We start from the raw sequence: 22477 nt of genomic DNA, 5'->3' as shown, positions 1-22477 counted from the left end.
AGTAGAATCAGTGGGATCACATTATACGGCTCATGGTCTGATCATAAAAAAGCAAGCTATTAATCATGTATTCAAAAAGCTTTTCAACAGTATAACATGTGAAACGGAACTGGAACATGCAGACAGACAAGCCATCTATAGTATTCTGGGCATACTGCCAGTACAGGAGCTTTTTAAGTATACGGCGCTGACACGCTATTATTATTCGAATGTCTTTAAAGAATTGGTAAAGAAAGATCTAGCATCACGAAAAATAGAAAAAATACGTTAAACCGCGAGTTTTCACAAAGTATGTAAAGAAAACCAGAAATCATTATGTACCTGGATTTTTTACTCACATTAGTCAAACACTGTGCAACATAAAATCACGATATAAAATGATGAAAGAATTATGAAAATGGTGTTCAACTTTGTTGCGTAATGTATGAGTTCATTTTTAGTTTCATTTTCTGAGTGGGAAACTTAGCTTTTTTTTTCATTTTGTGTTAAAGTTGTTTTCTTTGCAATTGTACAATTTTATGAATTTATAACGCTTCTTATCCCCCTCGAAAGATGTTTCACGTGCCGCCTGGTCTACTAACAAGCATTATGTACTTAGAATTACGAGAAGGCTTTTGTGCAGTTTAGTGGGAATAAACATTAAATTGAATCGAATTGAATTGAATGATAAATGCTGAGTGTGCCGCCAAGCAACATGACCTAACGTAGTACTTATGGCTGGAGTGAATGGCGGTCTCGTGCAATGAATGCTTGCAGCTTCGTGAAGCACGGGACAGGTAGGTGTGGAGTACTGCACGCTTCTCGCAATGGCGCAATGCATGTCTAATTTGCTCGTGTGCACCAGGGATGATAAGAAAACATCGTTTCGTCCATTCGTCACGGAAAATCGAGTCAGGCGCTCTAGTTTTCAACGACCGCGGAACGCGCTTGCGTCGCGCTCGCTCCTGCTGGAAGCCATCAATATTTAACAGCTCTGCACCGGCTTAGATATTACTTGCTTTCTTAGGGCTCGTTTTCAGTGTCCCTTTAATCCTTCCGCCGCCAAAAGGAGTAAGGCGGCGCCCGTAGCGAGGACACGGTAGGCGTCAGCAACGCAGCGAAGTTAAAAGCCATCCGAGACGTCATGACTGCATTGGTGGCGATCCGCCCTTCGCAGTCTTTCTTGACGCAAGACAAGACCATGCGGGAGGCAGAAGTACACTATTGTCGCTGTGGGTTTAGAACGTAATGAGGCGTTCCTGGCGCAGTTCTGCAAAGTAAAGAGTAAGACAGTGCCGTGGCTGGTGAGCAGCAGCCTTGAGGTGGAAACGTCAAGCGGAGAAGCAAATCTCTCGCTTCGATAGGTTGGCTACCGTTGAAATGCAGGTGCATTGACTTAGGAAGCTGTGGCTGCCCTTTTTTAATCTTTTTTCGTAGAGCATATCCTCCTGTCCAAAACTCTGTTTCCATGATGTTTTTAGCGCCATCCCGGCTCGCCGACGTCTCTCTCCAGCCACGGCCTGTCCTCACCAATTACGGCGCATTTTTTCGTCGTCACTTTCGATCAATCAGCGTCACCTCTCCTGCGGTGCTGGAGATGCGCACTTGCGAAGGGTTTGGGGAAGAGTAGGGCGCCTTGATGTGCGGCGCTGGCCATCAAGGCACCCCATAGGGAAGAGGGAGGCGCAGCTCTCCCTAGCGGGCCGTTTGTCTACTCGTTTAAGGAAAGGCAGGAAAGCTTTGCTCCCTTTTTTCTCCCCTACGCGCCTCGCCGGCTAGGGAAAAAAACGGCATTCCGTAATTCCTACAGGGTTCATGTCTGTAAATGATTTATTACTTGTTTTATTCAATGCTGCCGGACGCCTACTGGTAGCCAAGGCAGGTGTGGTACAAGCATACATCGTACAAGCATACATACAGTACTCACGGATTGAAATAGGACATTCGGAGCGCGTGGCCGTCGCTTCATGGAGCGCCGCCCGTAGACGCTCATGGAACCAAGGTGGTGCATTGTGGTATGGCGCGAGAGGGAGAACATCTACAAAGCAGAATTGTTCCTTCCAGTAGCCAATGAGCCGGCCTGTGGTTTACCACATGCCTGCGTGGCACTGCAAGGCTAGCGCTCCGAATGTCCTATTTCAATCCGTGAGTACTGTACATTGTGATGCAACTAAGCACTGAAGAAAGAAACGAGCACAAAATGGGCAAAAAGAAAATTCACACTTCCTAAACGCAGCTGTGGCCTGCTGGTTTGGCCTATAGTAACTAAACTGTCCTATATTTAGTTACACAAAGTTTGCAGTCGGATGTTTTAACAGAGGTTATCTTTGCAACCCCCCAGTAAGCTGGAACATCGTAATTTAGAAGGCTTTCGTTATAAAGGATCACAAGGTATTTAGCACACCATTCTGCATAGCGGGAAAGAAACATACATGGGATGCTGTCTTGTCCTGGAGACTTCCTTTTGTCTGAATTAAGTCAGGGGGGACAATAACTATTTCCGCAAGTATTAATCACTTTGCCAAGTAAAGACATGCGGACTGAAACTCACGGCCGTCATTCCCAGCAACGCCTCGGCCGAGCAGAGGCAGCATGCGGCTGTGATCCCCTGTGCGTGTAGCGACTTGGCTTTGGTGTTTGACGGCACGGGGTCTCTGGGAAAACAACCGTGCGTAGAAGATGGCTAGCGGCAAGCATATGTATGAATAAACGTAAATACGCACATTTTTTATAGTGTCATCATTATCATCGCCATCCTCAGCCCAGCTACGTCCACTGCAATGAAAAGCCCCCTCTCGCTGACCTGCACTTAACCCTGTCCTGCGCCAGCGGCCGGACACCAGATCCCCGCAATCTTCCAAATCTCATCCGGCCACGTATTCTCGTCCCCCTTTGCAACGTTTTCCTTCTCCTGGAATCCGTTTCGTTACCCTAAGCGATGTTTTTGATAAAATGCTGCATGAAATTACTGTTCTAAAATCGTTTCTACGATATTTTCGTAGAACCCAAAGAACCCTTAGAGCCATTAGAACCCAAAGAACGGCTGGATTCCAGCCTCAGACGTATACATGCGCGTCCGAAGGCGGATGTTATTTTGAGAGCCTGATTGCAAAAGCCATCGCAGCAAGCTTGACATACTTGAGGTGGTGTTGCTAGGCAAGACGTCACAGTGGCTGCGCCTGACGACAGCCAATCCGCTGCTGCTGGGGCTGTAACTCGTTGTGCCGCCTTTCCGAATACATCCCCAAGTTCCTGCAAACGGCAATGTCATTTGCAAGCGTGGCTGATCGGCCTAGTTGGTAATTCATGACAGCTAAAAAAACAGAGCGCAAGTTTCAGACAGGGACGAAGAAAAGAGAGACACTACGACGCTTCTTTTTTTTTTTGGTGGGGGGGGGCAATGTCATGCCGGAGAGAACTTTGCTAAATATTCCTTGATCGCAAATACTCGTTCTTTTCATTTTAATGGGTCGCTCATACAGTGTGCCCAACGTTTTGGTTAAAAGCCACCTAACGAGTGCTTCGCTTTCCGTAATCTAAAAACTGCACCTATTCCGCTCCTGCATTCACGTAAAAAATTCTAAATCAAATAATTGGTGATGGAATGTAGAAATCCCGCTACGTTGCCTTCCCATATCAGGCCTTCTCAAGAAATTCGAGGAGCTAAAAAAAATACGATATGTACGTCGCTGTAGCTCAGGATTAGGCCATATTTTTTAATCATTTTTTTTTTTCACAGCCGCATTTCTTGCTTTAACGAAATCACGTCCTGGTTCGCATTATTGAATGTGCCACGTCGTGGACTTCTCTGCCGTGCCGTGAAACAACGAAGAAAGGAGGCGGCGTAACTTTTCTTGCTCCGCATTCCGCCACGCAGATGGCGCCTTCATTGCTTCGATTTTACTGAAGCAAAAATGCATATTCTGCGCTGCTGAAATGCTTTCTTCATGCCGGATTCTATACTTGCCCGCCACCGTCCTTCGCCGGCACGCTCCATGGAGACTCCGTGGTCCGGAAGTACATTTTAGCCCTCGTGCTAATATGCATGGACTTCCGCTCAGCTAAGCTCTGGTTACGTAAATCGCACCCATGGATCGGTTTTGCGTTAAACGTCGTTACCCCGAGGAAACAAAGCAAGGCTGATGACAGGAGAATGCATTAGCAGCTACACCAGGGCCCATCTTTTTCTCGGCGTCCGGGCAATCTCATTGGCTTTTTCTGCCTGTTTGCGGGAAACAAGGGGAAGGGGGACGGCACAAGGGCGCACGACGCAGAGAAGGCACTCAGGCCAAACTTGAGTTGCGCGAGCGCGCGGTACATCCATTTTGGGTAAAGAGCGCACGTCGGTCCAAACGAGGTTACCTCACGTAACGAACGGGCTATGCATAAAGCACGTGGCTGTGCTCACGCCGTTTTATTGACCGAGGCAGGGACACGGGAAGTGACTTCTTCAAAATGCTGCCCTCTTTCGCAACCAGTGAACAAACCAGACTTGACTTCGCCTTGCCCTGCGAATCTTTTAAGCAGGTGTCTTCGTATGAAAGCAACGGTGACCCCCCTCCGTATTTTCCTTTCTTCCTTCAGACTTTCGACATATCCAGCGGAGCTTCACGGTGGGCAGCGGAGTCTCACGCAGTAGTACGCGGCCGATGTCCCCCCCTCCCCCCCCCCCCCCCCCCAAAAAAAAAAAAAGAAATTCATCGGTTCCTTGTGAGTAGACAGCTCGGACCTTACCACATATGCCTATTCATTTGCCGTCCGCGTAACGCTGCTACAAAATGGACGCGAATTCCTTATGTATTTTTCCTCGACGCCAACGTCGCATGGCTGGCTGAAATGAGGCAGGTATGTAAAATGCTGTGCCGTTCGGTAGTACAGTTCCCCTGCTTTCCTTAAAAATCGGAACTAAAGTCAGGGGGGTAGCGGTGGGGAGGTGGCTAGTTGGTGGTGCTTCTAGATGGCGCAGGCTTAACTCTCCGAGGCTACGGACTGTCAGACGCTGGCGTTTTTTTATTTGTGACACCGGTACTGCTTTCGTAGAAAAAAAGGAGAAGAAAAAAATAAGGTGGTCGCTTACTCGAATGATATGACGGGTGATCAGGGCAAGCTGGTTCGCGAAATGATTAACGAAATCATAACGCATTCCATAATGAGTTTGCTGATTTCTCTGGTTGATGATGATGGTAATGAGTTGGTGTGTATGGCCCTGCATCGACACACACCTGCGCTCCGTTTCCCGAGCCCGTGCCTCGGGATTGTGTCGAGCCGCACGTATTGGGCCTGCGTCCCCAGCTCGGCCAGCAGCACGCTTTCAGGCTCTGGCCTCCCGCTTAAGCGCAGTGTACCGCGCACGGGCTTCTGCTCAGCGCAGCTGCGCCTTGGCATCGGCCGTGTCCATGTGCCACTCGCGACGTAATTGGTGTTCACATTAACGTTCGTGGTTTCGGACTATTATTTATGGTGCGGAACCGAGCTGCTACTACGGACAGGCGCTCGCAAAGCTGCTGTCCGCGTGTGGCGTCACTGGATGTGCATCACGCGTATCACGCCACCGGGTGTCAGCGAGTGCCGCCCTGTGTGTCACACGTTGGCTATCACCTGTCATGCATTGTCACAGCATTGGCCGCTCGGCGGTAAAAAGTGAAGGAAGGATCCGGTGGCACTGCACCAGAACATTCTACGCACTGTCACACGCGTGTTTGCCAACCGTCAAAGACACATTGCCGGAAATTGCGTATTAAAAAAGTCAGCAGCGCCACCTGCAGGAAAGTAGGAGAATATTTATGGCACAGGTAAGACCACCTTTAAAAACGCTCATCCCCGTTGCTTCTGTGGTGCAAGGGTTTAATTTACGCGGTAGTAGTTGGTACGAAAAAAAAAGAGAGGAAAACACTGATCTCGAGTCAGGGGATTTAAACGACGAATCTGTCTCTAAAGCATCTCAGAATGCCACCTATAAAGCAACACGCCACCAGGGGAAAGTGATAAATGATTTTGGTGCTGTTAATGCTTTGTATAAAAAAAAAATAAACGAGAGAAAGTGTGTCACTAGAAAATACACAAACCCAACAATTCTCTGCAAACGCATTTTTGAGCGTGGAACCGTTTATGAATGTATTTTTTTTCATATAATGTGAGATAGCGCTATAACAGTCAATATATATCCTCAGATCACTCGACGGCAGTCTTGTATTTTTTTTTCTATCAACGTTTTTGCTATCGTCAAAATCGTTCTCCATTGGTTTTCTACGGCAGTCTTAACTGCTCAATATTACGATCGATGCAAACGCTTTAAAAGAAAGACTTTGGTACTTATCAGAAGAATGCATCATTACCTTCAATGTTTCCGTAACAGCATCTTATAATTTCCAATTTTCAAAATTTTTGTCCGAGAATGTTGGACATGGAAGATCGCCGCGAATGTCAGTCATACAGGCTCTCCGACAAGTTTTCGTCTTCAACTTTTATACAGTTTCTTACTTCAGCTCGGCATATTCTGAAGCTTTGTAGCTTCTCTTGAGCCAATTTGACTGTTCTAAATTTGGTAGGGTCGAAGACTTTAGCTCCTTCCGCTTCGTAAGATTAGGGTCTCTAGGTAAGCAAGAGGAGCCGCTCTGCAGGGCTCAGAAGCAGACCCCTTGGGCTGTATACTTTTGACAAGGACTGTACATCTGACTCTGTACACCGGGATGTTGCAGTGGGAATCAGGATCGCGGAGCAGCTTATGATAACCCTTATTGTTGGCCTTTGTGTAAAGAGTCATATCAAGCTTTCTATACCATGTGCGAGCGTATTACATTCTCTCAATCTTTTTCTTCGCCTTCCCCTTTCATCTTCCTTTTCCCCATCTTGACCCATCACTACAAGGAAGCCATCCAGAAAAGGCTTTGCTGTTCCTCCTTGTCCTTACATAACCTTATTCTCTTCGCTTCTTTATTACACATTTACGTGACGCCTTTATCTATTCAGATCTATGGTATGCGCATCCTTGCTGATGTGACGCCTCCCACATTCCTGCCGCTGTACCTCTATGGTCACAGCGTTCTGCTGCTGCTGGTTCGCTGGTTCGATTCCAGGCAGCGGCAACAGCAGACCCAAGTATACGAGATGCAGAAACGTCAGATTCCTGGAAACGTTAATGAACCGTGGGTGGTCGAAATCGTGTCTCACTCCTCTTGTACTGTGTTTCTAGGCGTCAGGTGAAGCTTTTCTGCTTAGAAAAAAAATCAGCTTCCCTTTTGGCGTGTTTAGCGCACTACGCCCACTTCTCGATCAAGTTGTGGGCGCGTAGGAGCGCGCCGCTCAGTCGGTTAATGGTTGTGCTCGGAGCCGAAGAGCACAAGCGTTACTTTTCGGTGTTAATTTATTTTTACTTTTGCTTAAATCCGGAGAAGTTTCCGTGGGAAAGACTTTGGGCGATATTCTACTCGAACTTCTAGAGGAAAAAAAGGCACCTCGAGAGATTCAGAGAGGAACTAGAGAGCATCGCTTTTTGTTTTGGAGAGCGCTTGTGTCGAAGCGATTTGAGAGTCGAATCACAAACCTTGCGACCAAAAGAAAGGCGGGAGGCACTTCTGCGGCCCTGACTGTGTATCGGCTTTATTGACCGCGTCCCTTCAAGCCAGTGCAAATCAACATTATGGCTGCCCCCCCCCCCCCAAAAAAAAAATGAACGTGTGTCTTACTGTTTCTGATCAGGCAGTTTGCGGCAATGCAGCTTAAAAAAAAAGAAAAACCCTGCTTCGCCCATACAAGGATAAGCTATACCGGTCGACAGAAGAGGTTCGAATCTAGTGAAGAATCAATGCATGTCAGAGAGCAGAAACGTTTTAAATGTGTTTAAGGCCACCACTGTAACATATTTTCTATGCGCTGGTTCATTATAAAAGTTATGGGTGTATAAATAGGTCGCTTATGTCCTGATTTACATCATATGTTTTCTTTACCGTGGCGGTGACTGAAACGACTGAAGCTTTGTGTCACTGCTGAGGCCTGCAGCCTGTGAACAGTGCTTCAAACGTGACTCCTACATTAGTCCAATTTTTATGGGACACCCCCCCCCCCCCCTCGAGGTGGAATAGGTTTCTAATAAGGGAGTAATTACTCATCACCGATTACGAAGTTTCTGTGAAAACTGTTCAGCTTTTCTTTGTAGCAGTATGACCTCTACATGCTGGCATGCGTTAAATAATCGCAACAGGCACAGAAGGATTACTGGGACTGCTCATTCTGAAAGCGAACGATCTCCAAAACCTACAGCAGTGAAGGCACGCGGCCGTGCATAATAAACTACGGACAGAAATCGGTATAACGTCAGCTTGCTTTTGAACACACTTGCCTACCTTCTGAGGCCGCCAATAATGATTATTGGTTGCATGATCTCTCAGTAACGCTGATACAGGTCTGTCGTTAATAGCCCAGCTTAACGTTTCTTGCAGTCAAGAGAGGCTGCATGCCTCGAACACAAGCATGTAGAAGTTAGCTAACGGGCCAAGCCTCTTTGACGCTTGGAAGTCCACTAGTGTCTTCAGTTGCGCACACTGTTAAGCAAAGCTACCAATGACGCAGATCGGGTCATAGATGCAACTTTTTCAGTTCTTGAGAGGTCAGTGCTGTTTCAGATCGATAAGATAAATGTTAATGTGGTCATAAATTAGATAAAATTTAAATCTCCGACCAGCTGAAAAGAGCGAAAAAAAACATGACGAAAAGCTCATTATTCGTGCTTTGTAAACCAGTTACAACCGGTAGTTCTTGTCGCAACTCCTTCAAAAACCAAATTATTCTCTCTACGCCCGCGCACCCACCGTCATCCAGATTAGTATGCGCAGCTGGCTTGCCCAAAAGCCATGAAGCATACTTTCTGCTGATGTGTCCAGAGCACAGCCGAATTATCACATGCCGATCGGTTTCACTTGTCGCGGAGAGTAATTTCATTGCCGTAAGTGATATGAACTATACGATTCTCTGGCGGTACGTCTTACTGCGTAATAAGCTCGCAACGAAGTAATGCGGTCTCGTTTTTACGGATCAGTCACAAATTATTAAAGACTTTTGAGGTCAGCCGTAACAGGCAAGTTTTGTTTACCTTTGCGAACCGAGTTGCTGGTCGTATATCTGATTGGCTTGATAACGCGTAAGTTTTGTTGCGTGCAAATCATCACAGAAATGGTGAACAGCATTCCTCTGTTTTGTGTGAGCGCTGGTTCGCGCTTCTGAATATTGTGCGCAATATCCTGTTGTAATAAAAATTTTGAAGTCATCAGATATGAATACTATCCTAGAACCTTATGTGTTCACCATGTCCAGCAGCCATCAAATTTTCTCGACGATGAATGCGCCCTTTGCAGCCAGAAAAACATCAACAAAGGCAGAAATGGCCAGAGAATTCATTTGTACTGAAAAAAAAATCGAAGGGAGTGGTCCTCAGTATCTCATTAAGGCGGGAGTGCCTCGGGTTACCGGCAGTTTTTAAGTATATTTGCGCGATCAGTGTGGCCCTTTCGCTGGAGGTAAGAAAAAAAAAACGTTTTAGCTCAATGTAAAGCAAGATGTGTTTACTTTTCAGTGATACCCGATATTAATACCGATTTCAGCTGGTACGCATGTAGTGACCAAAGCACAAAGCAACCAAAAAGGCATTTTGGTTCGACTTCTCTGCTTGCGTTAAGTTAAAAAAAACTATTGAATAAATAAGCAGGCTACTTGTGCAGCGTTTAGATAAAATGTTTGCCTCGGAAAAATAACGTGCAGTTTTTGGCTCCAGGGAATAGTTGTTTAGAACCGGCGCTTTAAAGAAGACCGAAGAGGACAACACACACACACACACACACACACACACACACACACACACACACACACACACACACACACACACACACACACACACACACACACACACACACACACACACACACACACACACACACACACACACGCACACGCACACGCACACGCACACACGCGCACGCGCACGCACACACACGCACACGCACACGCACACGCACACACACACAAACACACACGCGCGCACACACGCACACACGCACACACACACACACACACACACACACACACACACACACACACACACACACACACACACACACACACACACACGCACGCACACACGCGCGCGCGCAGTAAAGGCTTAGTAGCTTTTGGTCTAGTTCCCAAAACGCTACTATATTAGGCGAGTTTGTGTACCATGCATGTTTCGCTGTGTGTGCAAAATTTCTTCATAGTAAACCATGACACTACTCCAACGAAACCCTTCTTACCTTGAATCCCAACGTTTCGGAGGCGGACAAGCATACGAACACAGAGGCGCTTTGCCTACCTGCTCCCAATGACCAACCACGAAGAGTAGGAGCCCAAGGCATTGTCTACAAATTCCTTGCGCCGACTGCGACGCAAGCTACATCGTCAAAACAAAAACCTAAAAGAAAGAATTCGGCAACACAAAATCAACGTCCACAACTTCACAAGAGAGCGCAGTCCGGTAGCCAAACATTCTGAGGCCACAGACCACACAATCATCTTCGAAGAAACCACCATGCTCGGAATCGAAACAAATTACCAAAAAAAAGGCTTTTACTCGAATCTTGGCATATCTAAACGACGCAAACAATCTCAACAGCAGAAAGAGAAATCCGTCCCCTCTATAAACGCAGTTATTGCGCTCTGCAGACTACAGAAAATAAAAAGACACCAGCAACCATCACCGTACGGCCCGGCAGCATAACTCCAACAGAGGGCAACTCACAGATTTAACCCTCAATGTCAACGTCTTGATTGTGATTTCATTGGAGAAGTGGCTCGCTGTCTTCCTCCATTTCGTCGGGGTGGGAGGGTGGGGGGGGGGGGTACGGCTTGGAGCCGTTTCGGGAGGGGAAGGTCCGGGGGCAAAGCAGCAAGGTTAGAGCTGAAGCCATGGCGGGCGCCGAGCGCGCCCGCCATGAAAGTTAGGAGGGCATCGTTAGCGGTGGAGAGGGCCGGGTGCGCAGGGATCCGTCCTTGAGGCCATTGTGATGCAGCGGCTCACAGCTTGGATCCCAGGCCCTCTGCCCGCAGGAACTGCAGCAGGTGCTGGAGTGCCGCCAGCTGATGTCGGGCTTGGAAGAGAAAGTCGGAGGCCGAGCCCGACGGCAGACCATGTAGGCTGTAGCCGTCCACCAAGGTCCATCGGGCCTGGTCCAGAGCTGGGCAGGAATACAGCAGATGATCGACAGTCTCGTCATCTCCACAGGAGGGGCAGGCAGGAGACGGTGAGCGGCCATTGCGGTGACGGCAAGAGGCCGTCCCGCAGCACCCGGTGCGAAGTCGCAGCAGAATGCGCTGCTCGTGACGGGGTAACATATGCGGGAGGCGGCAAAACTGTGCTCGTGCGGAAACCCTGGGGTCAGAGTGCCGGGCGGTTACCGCCTTCCGGAGGACGGGTCTGGAAAAGTCAAAGCCTGTGACAGCTTCGGACTCCGGGACGGTAGCGTCGTTGTGGGCGGCCTTGGCTATCTTGTCCGCCTCTTCAATCCCGGCAATGTCGAGGTGACCCGGTAGCCATTGTAATTTCAGGGCCCCCTACAGGTCTCCAATTGCCAGAAGGCGGGACCGCAGCAAGGCGACGGACATCTGCCGGTCACAATGACGCCTCTAAAGCTGGAGTGCTGCCCGCGAGTCGGACAGGATGGCGACTGGCAGGTGGCGAGGTACCTCAGCCAAAAGGTCAGCAGCCAGGTGGAGGCCAGCCAGCTTGGCTGCTGTCGAGCTGGCTGGGGAAGCTGGGCGGCGGGAGTTGGCCAGCCCAAACTCAGGTATGATGCAGGCCGCGGCAGCCTGCTCCGTAGACGGTAGGACTGAGCAGTCTGTGTAGGCTTGGACACAGTCCTCCAGGTCATCCCTGAGGATGGAGGTCACTGCCCGCTGGTGGGCAGCAAGTGGTGTGGGACACTTGCTGCATCCCGGAATCGCCGCGTTAATCTCCAGATGATGGCGGGTGGGCGGCGGTGGGACCACCGTGTACGCCCGGCAGTCCCCGAATATAGTTGCGTAGAGGGCGCACAGGCGGCCCATTCTAGAGGCAAATGCTCGGCGGAGGCGAGACAGGAGAGTAGCACCCTCCGGAGCATGATGCAGCCGGTCGATATGGTCAAGGCCAGCCTGTAGTTGCAACAGGGATAGAGGCCAGGTGTCGGATTCCGCGTGGATGGTGGCAATTGGGTGACTTGCCGGCAGGCCTAAGCACCTCCTCGCGAAGGACCGGTGGGCTGTCTCGAGGAGTGTGAAGTGTGTGGGGTGCAGGTTGACCATGGGGAAGGCGTACAACAGCAGGGATGTAGCCCCCACAGGGAACAGCCGCAGGGCCTAGGTGGAGCTGTAGGCGGAGCTGCAAGCAAATCGGGCTGTTTGTCCTACGGATCCTTGCAGGCGGAAACCCTGCAAGCAGCCGCAGGACAAACAGCCCGATTTTCTTCAGCCGAGGAAGGAGGGCCTTCTCGACAGGGATCCAAGTGAGCGTTCGGTCGGTCACCAGACCGAGGTATTTCACTTGGTCCCGCCATGGAAAGCTCGTGCCGTGAATGGTCAAGGGGGTTATCCGCGACCTGATCCCTTTCGGGTGGACCAGGGGAGCCTCAGTATTCACTGTGGAGAGAGAGAGGCCGATGGTTCCCAGGTAGCCCTGAACGGAGTCCCCTCCCGCACCCATCACATTGCGCATTCTTTCTTCCACCCCTTTCTGCCCCACCATGTATACTGAAGACGAGAGCCACAGCTCGAGTCACCCCTGAAGGAGGAGCCGAACCGGCTCCGAAATGTTGGGATTCACAATAAAAAGTTTTGGTTGGAGAAGCGTCATAGTGTATTATAAGTTATCAAACCAAAGCAGAAGACAATTCTGTCGAAATGTTTAGTTTTCAAAATTTCTTTGAGCTGCACTCGTGTAGTTTGTTTAGTTTTCAGTGTTCAAAGTTAACCGTTACCACACAAAAACACGCGACCCATGGAGGTCTGGGTACGGAGTGCCAAGGTTTTTTCAAATTCGCACAAGCTTATCCTATGGCCTAGTGCTCAGCTTTTCAGGATCAATGGCTTAGGAAAGAAGCCTGCGCCTTCAAACCTTCAAATCCCGTAAGTGCGCCTTTGTACAGGCAGCGCAAAAAGAAAGGGCCCCAGTGGGTTTTACCACGCAAGGCGGGTACGCAAAGGGAGGGGGGTAATGGTGGCCAAAGATACTTTTACAAGCTTTTCACTCCAAAAGAGCCGAACACCAGGTCAGGGGAAATCTCGCACCCATTAGAAAACCGCTGGGTACCCGGTGACACTAAGGGATCGAACCCAGCACCTTCCTATAGCAAGGCGGATTATGTATAACCCGAAGTCACCTCTTCGGTTTTAAAGGATGGTTGCCCTTACCAATGAGGCAGCTTCCAAGTACTAACTGGGTCATCCTCGCGAGCGTTGAGATCGTATGATGGCCAAGCACCATGCAGGGAGCGTGCTCGTACATATTTTGCCGGTAGCTACCTGGCGATACCGAAGTGTCTACCACGACCATTGTAGATGCTCAACCACAAGGCCGTCCATGGTTAGACAAGGGGCCCTACAACCCCGCAGGAGGAGGCGCCATAGACCCACCTTCCAGATGGAGCCCCCAAGTGGCGGAGCACCCGGCTGGAGGATGTCTGTACCCATTTGTGCCGGTGGGTTCCCACTGGTGGCACTTCGCGCCCTCCCGCAGACCAGACCAGATGCTCCAGGACTTGCGGACCTCCTATGGTATGGCTTGAGGGGGTTCCGAGTGTTGTAACCCAACACAGAGAGCCGAGTTCCTGGCCGGGAGATTCGCTCGTACCTATTTTACAGGCAAGTACGCGGCGACACCCATGATAGGGGTCTTCCATGGCAGCGGTGGCCTTGTGGTAGAGAATTCGCCTCGCATTCGGGAGGTGTTGCTGGGTTCTATCCCCAGAGCCATCACTAATCCAACTATTTTCCTGATAACTAGAGACGTCCGCTGACTTGGTGCTCAGCCTTCTAAAGAGTAAAGTCTCGAAAGGGGGCGTATAGAGGCTCTGTGCTCGGTTGCGTCCAGAGGTTGCTGGGCGCCCGTTCCCGACCATGGACGGCATCATCGTGGAGCGCCTACCACGGCCATTAGAGACACTTGTCATGGGTGTCACCGGTCACCTACTGGTAAAATACTTAGGAGAGAACCGCCTGCTCTTCGTGTAACGCTGCATATCTTAGAACACCATCAACCATACGACAGGAGGACCGCAAGTCTTGGAGAACCCGGCCTGGTTTGTGGGAGGGCCCGAAGTGCTGCCGGCAGGAACTTAGCGGCATAAATGTGTACAGATGCCCTCCGGCCAAGTGCTCGGCCACCCAGAGGAGGCTCCATCCCTAAGGGGGGTCTAGGTCTCCCTCCTACAGGGGTTGTCGGGGCTCCCTGTTTAAACACGAATGCTATTCTGGTTGAGCGTCCGCCATGACCGTAGGAGTCACTTCGGTGTCACTAGGTGCCTACCGGTAAAATAGATATGCGCAACGGCGTCCGCAGAATTTTTTGCAGGGGGGGCCCACCGTTGGTTGTTGGCGCCGGAAATGGGAGGGGGGGGGGGGCAGCGATATGTTCGCAGCAAAAAAGCACTATTTGCGCAGTAAATTTCTTTATGTATTTATAATTAAGTAAAATACACACATGAAAGAAAAATTACAAACAGCAAATTAATACGTGGCTTGGAGAAATACATTGTAGTTTATTAGCGAACAAACAACTAAAATTAATAAAAAATGCAAAAAGGTAGTATCACTTCATGGAGAAGAGTGCTCATTCCTGCTGCATGCGGGTTCTCGACTCGCCCGAATTGATGACCAGCACACAGCGCAATATGTTCACAAACACGCAACTACAGTCACTCAGTCAGTCTTCCTTGAACAGCATCTGTAGACGCCTCGGATTTTTCTGGGCGAATTTCGTGATGACCCGGGTGATAAAGACATTTCTGTGCTTCATTACACGCTCTCGGTGCACACTCATCATACACAGGCCGTCCAGCCTGTGGTTTGTCATCGTTGAGCGTAGCCAGGTTTTCACTCTCCTCATTTTACTGAAAGAGCGTTCGACCGTACTGGTAGTAACTGGCAAAGCCAGAGCCACCTTAATGGCTTTTGCAACACCGGGGAAGAATGTCTTGGCCTGATGTAGAAGCTCGCAGTAAATTATTTCTGATAGGTCCGCAGTTTTGTTGCACCACATCTCGTACCAAGAGATGGCCTCTTCTTTGAAGCTGTCGATGTCGTAAAAGCATTGAAGTTCTTCGGCGAGGGCAGCGAACTCAACACGGCTCAAATGCTTCATTTTTTATGGATGCAGCTGGAGAAGTTTGAAGCTCCTCTCATTGCTTTCAGAAAAGCGGCGACCTAAAGAAACAGTGAGAGAGTCCAAGTACGGCGCATATATTGCCACACGGTAGTATTCCTCCGGTGACCGAATCCCGCAGTTGTCTCGGTGGGCCTGACGAGAGACTTGTCTTGGTACAGATATCAACACATTTAGGTGATTGGCTGCCTTCCTTGCTGCATTCATGATGTCAGAGAACTCCTCTACAGCGTTTGTCCGGTGGCCGCGAAAAATACGTTGCAGCTCAGTAATGTGGTCATGCACAGAATGGAAATCCATGGATACACCTTGCGTCCTTCCCTTTTCTCCAGCAAATCATACCGAAGACGCACTGCAGCTGTTTTCATGGCGGTGTGGCTCTCTGGGTGTTTACACTGTATAAATTCGTGCGAAGCGCTTGAAAATCGTTTTCATAACCAGAAAATGAAGCAAAGCATAGACTCCTACGAATTACATTCTTCCATTAATAAAAAAGCTTATTTAATTGACTTTCTTATTTTGATAGGTAGCCATGCAGAAAATTTAGTTGCGGTTGCAATTATCTGGGACCAAGATAATTATGTGGTCCTATCTTAATTCATTGAAATGGATCGCATAATGACACTACTGGCCTCGGCTTTCAGTGCACTACAAGCGTGCAAGCTTTTTGAGGGGCGTATTTATGCAGGCTTGGTTTGAGTGGCGGGGTGGTCGAAGCTTCGTTATTTCGGCAAGGAGTGTCTACAAGCAAATGTGACGCACGGGAAGGTGTCACACTTTTCTTATTAAGTGTGGCGGTCTAGACTTTTCCTAAATGTAGCCGCCAATTTGTCAGAAAGCGGAAGTTCTCGCGATAATACTGCGTAGATCTCGAAGTTCAAGATAGAAAACCTCAAGCGTTCCTCTCAGAATTTTCGCTATCCTCAGCCTGCCATTCTTTCACTGCCGTGCCATCACCAGCAAGATTACGTCATAGTGTGCAGAGTGCAAAGTTTGCCCGCAATCCTGAATGGCGCTTCTACAGATATGAGGAAACTGTGAGTGCTAATGAACTTTTTAGCTCGAGCGAAAAAAATTGTCCAAATTTCCATGGGGGTGCAGCCGCCCCCCCCCCCCCCCCAATCCGGACGCCCATGGGTATGCGCACGCTCCATGCCTTTTGTTAACCCTCTAAAAAATACAAAAAAACATAAATGAAAAAGAGAGGCAGCCCAGACAAGCAACGCTTTACCGGGCTTAAACCCAATAAAAAAAGGAAGCTAAATGCTCAAAAAAAACTTAATTTACAGAGAAAAGCAGGAAAATAGAAACAACAAACAAAAAAAAATCATGAAATCCCAAAGGCACAGAACAAACAGAAGCACAGATAATGTCACAGAGAATGTCAGCACAGATAAAACCACAGGCACAGTTGGTCCAGACACCACACACAGTCAGAAGCACAGATAAAGTCACAGGCACAGTTGGTCCAAACACAATGTCAGGCCACAGGGAGATGCATCCTTGTCCAGCAAAGGAACACAGAGCACTTCTCTCTGCAGAGCTTACGCAGGAGAAATGAGAGTGACGAAGGAACTCATCGGGAATATGTAGGAATTGTGCTGCTGATGAGATGAATCATTTGAATCACAATAGCACAAGCAGCAGGGTTATTCAAAAGAGAGGGGTAAGTAGACAGTGTAATGTCAGATGAGCAGAGAGTTTAAACGGGAAACTAAAGGAGCAGTAAGGGATCAATTCCGGAAGTAATGACTGACATCTTCGCACAAAACATCGCATGAGCAAATTGAAGGTGGAGATAAGCCAATTTTTTTTAAGTTGAAAGGGAATCGACTATGCCCAGTGAGTAAAGTAATAAGAGGATTCCTAGGTAGACGGATGGAAGTAATATTGAGCGTATCAGGGATCCAGTTAAATAATTCTGTGCCGCCATTATTTTCTTGCCACTAAGTTCGCCATAAAAGAAGTGAAGAATGGTGTAAACGGGAACGCACTCAACGGCGTGAAAGGTTAGAAGTGTGTAAATGGCCATATTGCCCAGCACTACCGGCAGCCTGGTCGGCTAACTCATTTCCGAAAATTCCGGAGTGACACCGGATATGAAATAAAAGAAATGAGACAAGATAAGACAAACGATAGAGATCTTTCTTAATATAAATAATTGTCGGATTAAATGAAGTAACTGAAGATAGGGCAGAAAGCAGAGATAGAGAATCCGTGTAGAAATGAACGGGCAAAGAAGGAGGGTTATTAATAGCAAACGCAACAGCAGAATGGAATGCTACAAGCTCAGCAGCATAGGCACTTGAAGGTGGTTCTAAGGATATGCGATAAACGTGTAAAATATTTTGTGTGGAGCTAAAAACAACAAAAGCAGCACCAACACTGTGATGAGTGAATGACCCGTCAGTGTAAATATTCAATGCGCGTTGACACGAAAAGGCCAAGGCTTCCTGATAACTAAGCTGAGCAAAAGAAAATTTAAATTTCAATGAGGGATGGTCGGACCAGATATTAAGTACAGGTTGAATTTCAGACGGTTTATAAAATGTCTTGCCGTAGACAACGGGTTGCCGTAATGTAAAAAGCATAAACTCTGCACATAATTGGTCCAGATAAATAGGCAATGGAAGAACATTGGCAAGGACATGTAGAGCAACAGTTCTCGTAGTACTGTAGGCACCAGTAAGAACAAGAAGCGGAATGCGTTGCAACGATAAGACACGATCTCTGAGTCTGGAAAGCGGACAATGGAACCACCAAGCTGGGGCGGCATAGGTGATTGTAGGAAGAATAACCTGACGATACATTAGGCGCAAATGCGATGGAGAAACACGACAATGGAGACGGAACCAATTAAGGAGCTTTGTCGTAGATGCAATAATTTTCTCTTGCAAATGATTAACATGAGGAATAAAGCTTAGCTGGGAGTCAAAAAAAACTCCTAATAATTTAATATCGGGTTCACATTTGAGACTGTAATTGTCTAGGCATATAGTTGGCTTGCGTTTGCGCAACGCCGGAACTCCATTAAAAAATAAAACATAAGAACACTTTTGAGGGTTTAAGGGAACACGATACTTGCCACACCAGTTTTGGATTAATGCTAAAACATTTGAACCCAATATTGACAACTCGCGGCTAGTCTTTCCAGGGACAAGGATAATAGTGTCGTTAGCATATGTCTGAATGTGGATAGGCGAGGGGACAGGGAGATTTAAGAAGTTATAAATTAAAATGTTCTAAAGTAAAGGTGAAAGAGGCGAACCTTGCGGACTGCCGACAGAATAAGGCACAGAAAGATATACAAGAAGGAGATTGATAGGTCAAATATCGGTTATCTAGGAAAGAAGCCAAGAGGGAATATAAATTTCCTGGAGAACAATGTTGTCTTAAAAATTTTAAAACCAAAGGGTGCCAAACACTATCAAATGCGCCTCTGAAGTGCAGAGAAATGAGAACCACAGGAAGCTTTTGTTGCTGATATATAAATAATAACTCCCGCAAACGATAGAGAGTCTGAACAGACCTACGGCCATGCGTGAAACCATACTGATTTTTGTGCAGTAGATTATTCTTGAACAGGAAATAGTACAGCCTACCATACAGCAAAGCTTCGAGCACTTTTCCGAAAGACGAATTAATGCAGATAGCCCGGTAAGAATCGGGCAGGTGCGCTGGTCTATTCGGATTGGGAATAAAAATAATCCTTCCAACTCTCCAAGTCTGAGGAAAGTGACCCAAATGCAAAACAGAATTAAAAATAGAGAGTAAAAACAAGGGATGAGCATTAAACAAGGCGCGAACAACATGAGGAGAGATTAGATCAGGGCCAGGAGAAGAGGTCACTGCGATCGAATTGATTACAGCTTCAATCTCCGCAGCAGTGAAGGGTAAATCTTGAACTGAGCTATTGTAAAGCTGTGCTATAATGTCACGAACGTGAGTATGGAAAAGAAGATCGTGAGAAAAAGTACCTGTAGTGATGTGAGTACGAAGCAGCAACTTTACAGTGTCAGGAAGCGTTTCAGTATACGTGCCATCAGAGTACTGAAGAGGAGGAATTACAGAAGGGCACCCGAGATTGCAAAAAGCATGTTTGTATGGCTTGCCAAACAGTAATTTACGCGTAGCTGTGGAGTAGATCTCCTTTAAATAATTATCATTGGTGTTTCGAATATTAGATCGATACGTTACAAGAGCCCTATGATAAACTGAGCAGTGTAAAATTCTTAACTGAGGGTCTGAAATGCGCTGGAAAGCGGCGGCGAAGAGCGCGCACACGGGACCGTACCATGCTCAAATCAGCCGTCCATCAAATGGAACCCTCGGGAAATCTGGGTTTTACCAAACGCAAGTTTCTCTTATATAGCGTCATAAAAGTGTCGTTAAATTTAGCTAGAACCTGATCAAGGACGGACACAGAATGAAACTGAAGATTATAAAAATATTGAAACCAAGGCAAAGAAGTTAACTGGTAAATTAAACGACTCGAGCTGGCTCTGGTGAGCCGCTTGAACGGGGACACAAGTTGGGAGGAGAACGAATATGTAATAAATCTGTGCTCGGGAAAGGATGCATCAGCACTGACTTGCCATGAATAGCCCTGTGTTAGCAAATTTGGTGACGCGAAGCTAAGGTCAATCCAACTTGAAGCATACGGAGTTTCGTAGGTTGGTAAAGAGTCCGGATTATTAAGCACGACCGGGGCATTGGAGGCCGCAAAAGCTTGAACATGAGTTCCTCTAGTGTCAGTTATCTTTCCACCCCATAAAACGTTTTTTTGCATTAAAATTGCCGCAAATGATTATTTTATCAGTGGGTGAAGTTTGTATGCAAGTGCTAAGCAAAGCAAGAGCCGCTTCAATGCCTGCACGAGGCGGTATGTATACTGCAACCAAAAGAAAATGATCTGTCGGTGTGGAACATAAAATAGCAACAACTTCAGGAGAGATAGAAGTTGGAAAGATATCAAAAGTAGTATTATGGAGCAATATGGCACACCTAGGGTCTTGAGGAGCGCAGATTTTGTGAAAAGTAGAGGGAAGTCCTGCAAATTCATTATTGGTGGAGATGCATGGGTCGCTCACAGCCGTTATTGTAATATTGTTGTCCTGAATAAAATTAACCATCGGGGAAGTCGCGCAACGGGTGTGATCTAAATTAACTTGGAGAAACAAAATGTCATCGGGCAAGGGACGGGGGGTAACACGAGGACTAAGGCCCATAATGAGTGCGGGCGCGGATCCTATCCGCACGTTCACGCAAAAGTGAACAAGACACATGCCCCGCAGGATGACAGGACGGGCGACAAGCAGCCCATGCTAGGCCCTGCTAGGTCTGAGGAATTGCCCCCTTGCGTGGTAACGGCGGCCATCTTTAAAAACCGAAGCGGTGGCCTTGTGGTGCAGCGTCCTTCTCGCTTTCGGGAGGTCTTCGGTTCGGTCCCCAGTGCCACCTAGTTCCTACCGATTCTCTAATGGGCACAAGATTTCCCCCGACCTGGAGCTCGGCTTGTCTGGGTTGAAATCCTTCACACTAAACACGAATGACACGAGGCAGGAGGTTTATCGGTGTTCGTCCTTCAAAACTACGCTCAGGAGAGCAAGCTGCCGGGCTAGTTGGCGATGCATGTTGTAAACTAGGAAGCGCAAAATACCGGACGAGGGACAGAGTAAGGGACACAAAACCAGGTTCACGAGCGCTCGTGAACCTGTTTTTGTGTCCTTTACTCTGTCCCTCGCCCAGTATTTCGCCCTTCTTAGTTTAAAACTACGCATCGCCAGACGCGAACGGTGAAATGGAGCACATGATACCGCAACACCAATGTCACACCAACTACGAAATGACGGTGCGCTAACGAAGTCGGCAACCGTTCATCAACCGTTTCTAACGGAGTGGTTATCGGGCATTCCGAACGGTGTAGAAAGAAAACAACGAACGGCAACTGATACAGAGCGAGGTCGAATTGCTGCTGCGGTTCATAAGAACGCGCCAGTAGGGATCGACTGTGTACACTTCTTTTATATTTTACGCTTACTTCCCGAACGACGCAGCATGTTTTGGTTTCGGTGGAGACGCTATCGACAGCAGACGGCGCCAAGGATCAGAAGATGGCGAGAGAGCTGTGAGTGCGGACGCTGGGGACGTAAGCAGCGTAGGCGCTAGGCCTAGCATCGCCAGCGGGGCCATCACGGGTTGCGCCGAAGAATGAAGCACGGAGGCTTGTCTGGAGCACCTCTTGAAACAGATATCGTGAGCTGCGGCTGCGCGTTTGCTACTTCTGCTTTTCGATGTGCGACGGAGAAAGGAAAGACGCCTACTTAACCGAGTCTACTGAAGTGAATATCGTAAACGGTGGCTGAGCTTGCGTCTCGCTCTGGTTTGCGAATGGCGGTATGGCGCCGTGGTGAGCGAGTCCAGACAAGTGCTGGCTTTGCCACGCCCGTGAGCCTCGGGGGAGAAGTTTCTACCTCGACACTGCTGCCCGGAAGGGTATTCTTGAATCCCCGCCGTCTCACATCTGTCTCGATGTCATAAGTGATTTTGCGTCTTAAATAGCGCTGTAAGATAAAGACGTGAGCATGGTTGTCTAGAGTGCCGGAGCACTGTGCTGCGGAATAGAGCAAAATATTAGCGCAGTTTTATTAAGAACGCTTTGCTAGTGTATGGGTCGTTTTATATGACTGTGCAAAAGCACTCGAGCGCCTGCATTGTCAGTAAGTGCCACTACCTGCGTTATAGACAAGCGTCAGGCCGCGACGTAAAGAAGATGCGGTGGTCCTGGCATCAGCAGTGGCTTTCGTTCTGTAGGCAAAAAGCGGAGCTGTCCGCATTAGGTGCGCCACGAACGCGTGTTTTTTTTTTTTGCCTAATTTACGGCGTGCCGATAAATTGTTGTGTGGGGGGTTGAGCCGCAACACTGAGAAGAAAAGAAGCGGCATAAGTTTCCACAAGGTTACTGCAGTCAGATAGGCGCTAAAGCGACGGGCTATAGCCGAGGAACAGGACAAGTTCGGCGACCAGATCGGCTTCGCGGCTGTCATTGAGTTTCTGCACTGAAATATAATCACTTATTTCGCGTCTCTTAATCCGCATCATTGCTCTTCGGTCGCGTGA

This window comes from Amblyomma americanum, chromosome 1, assembly GCF_052857255.1.
Source record: "Amblyomma americanum isolate KBUSLIRL-KWMA chromosome 1, ASM5285725v1, whole genome shotgun sequence".
Lineage (NCBI taxonomy): Eukaryota > Metazoa > Arthropoda > Arachnida > Ixodida > Ixodidae > Amblyomma > Amblyomma americanum.
This window is presented reverse-complemented; position numbering follows the sequence as displayed.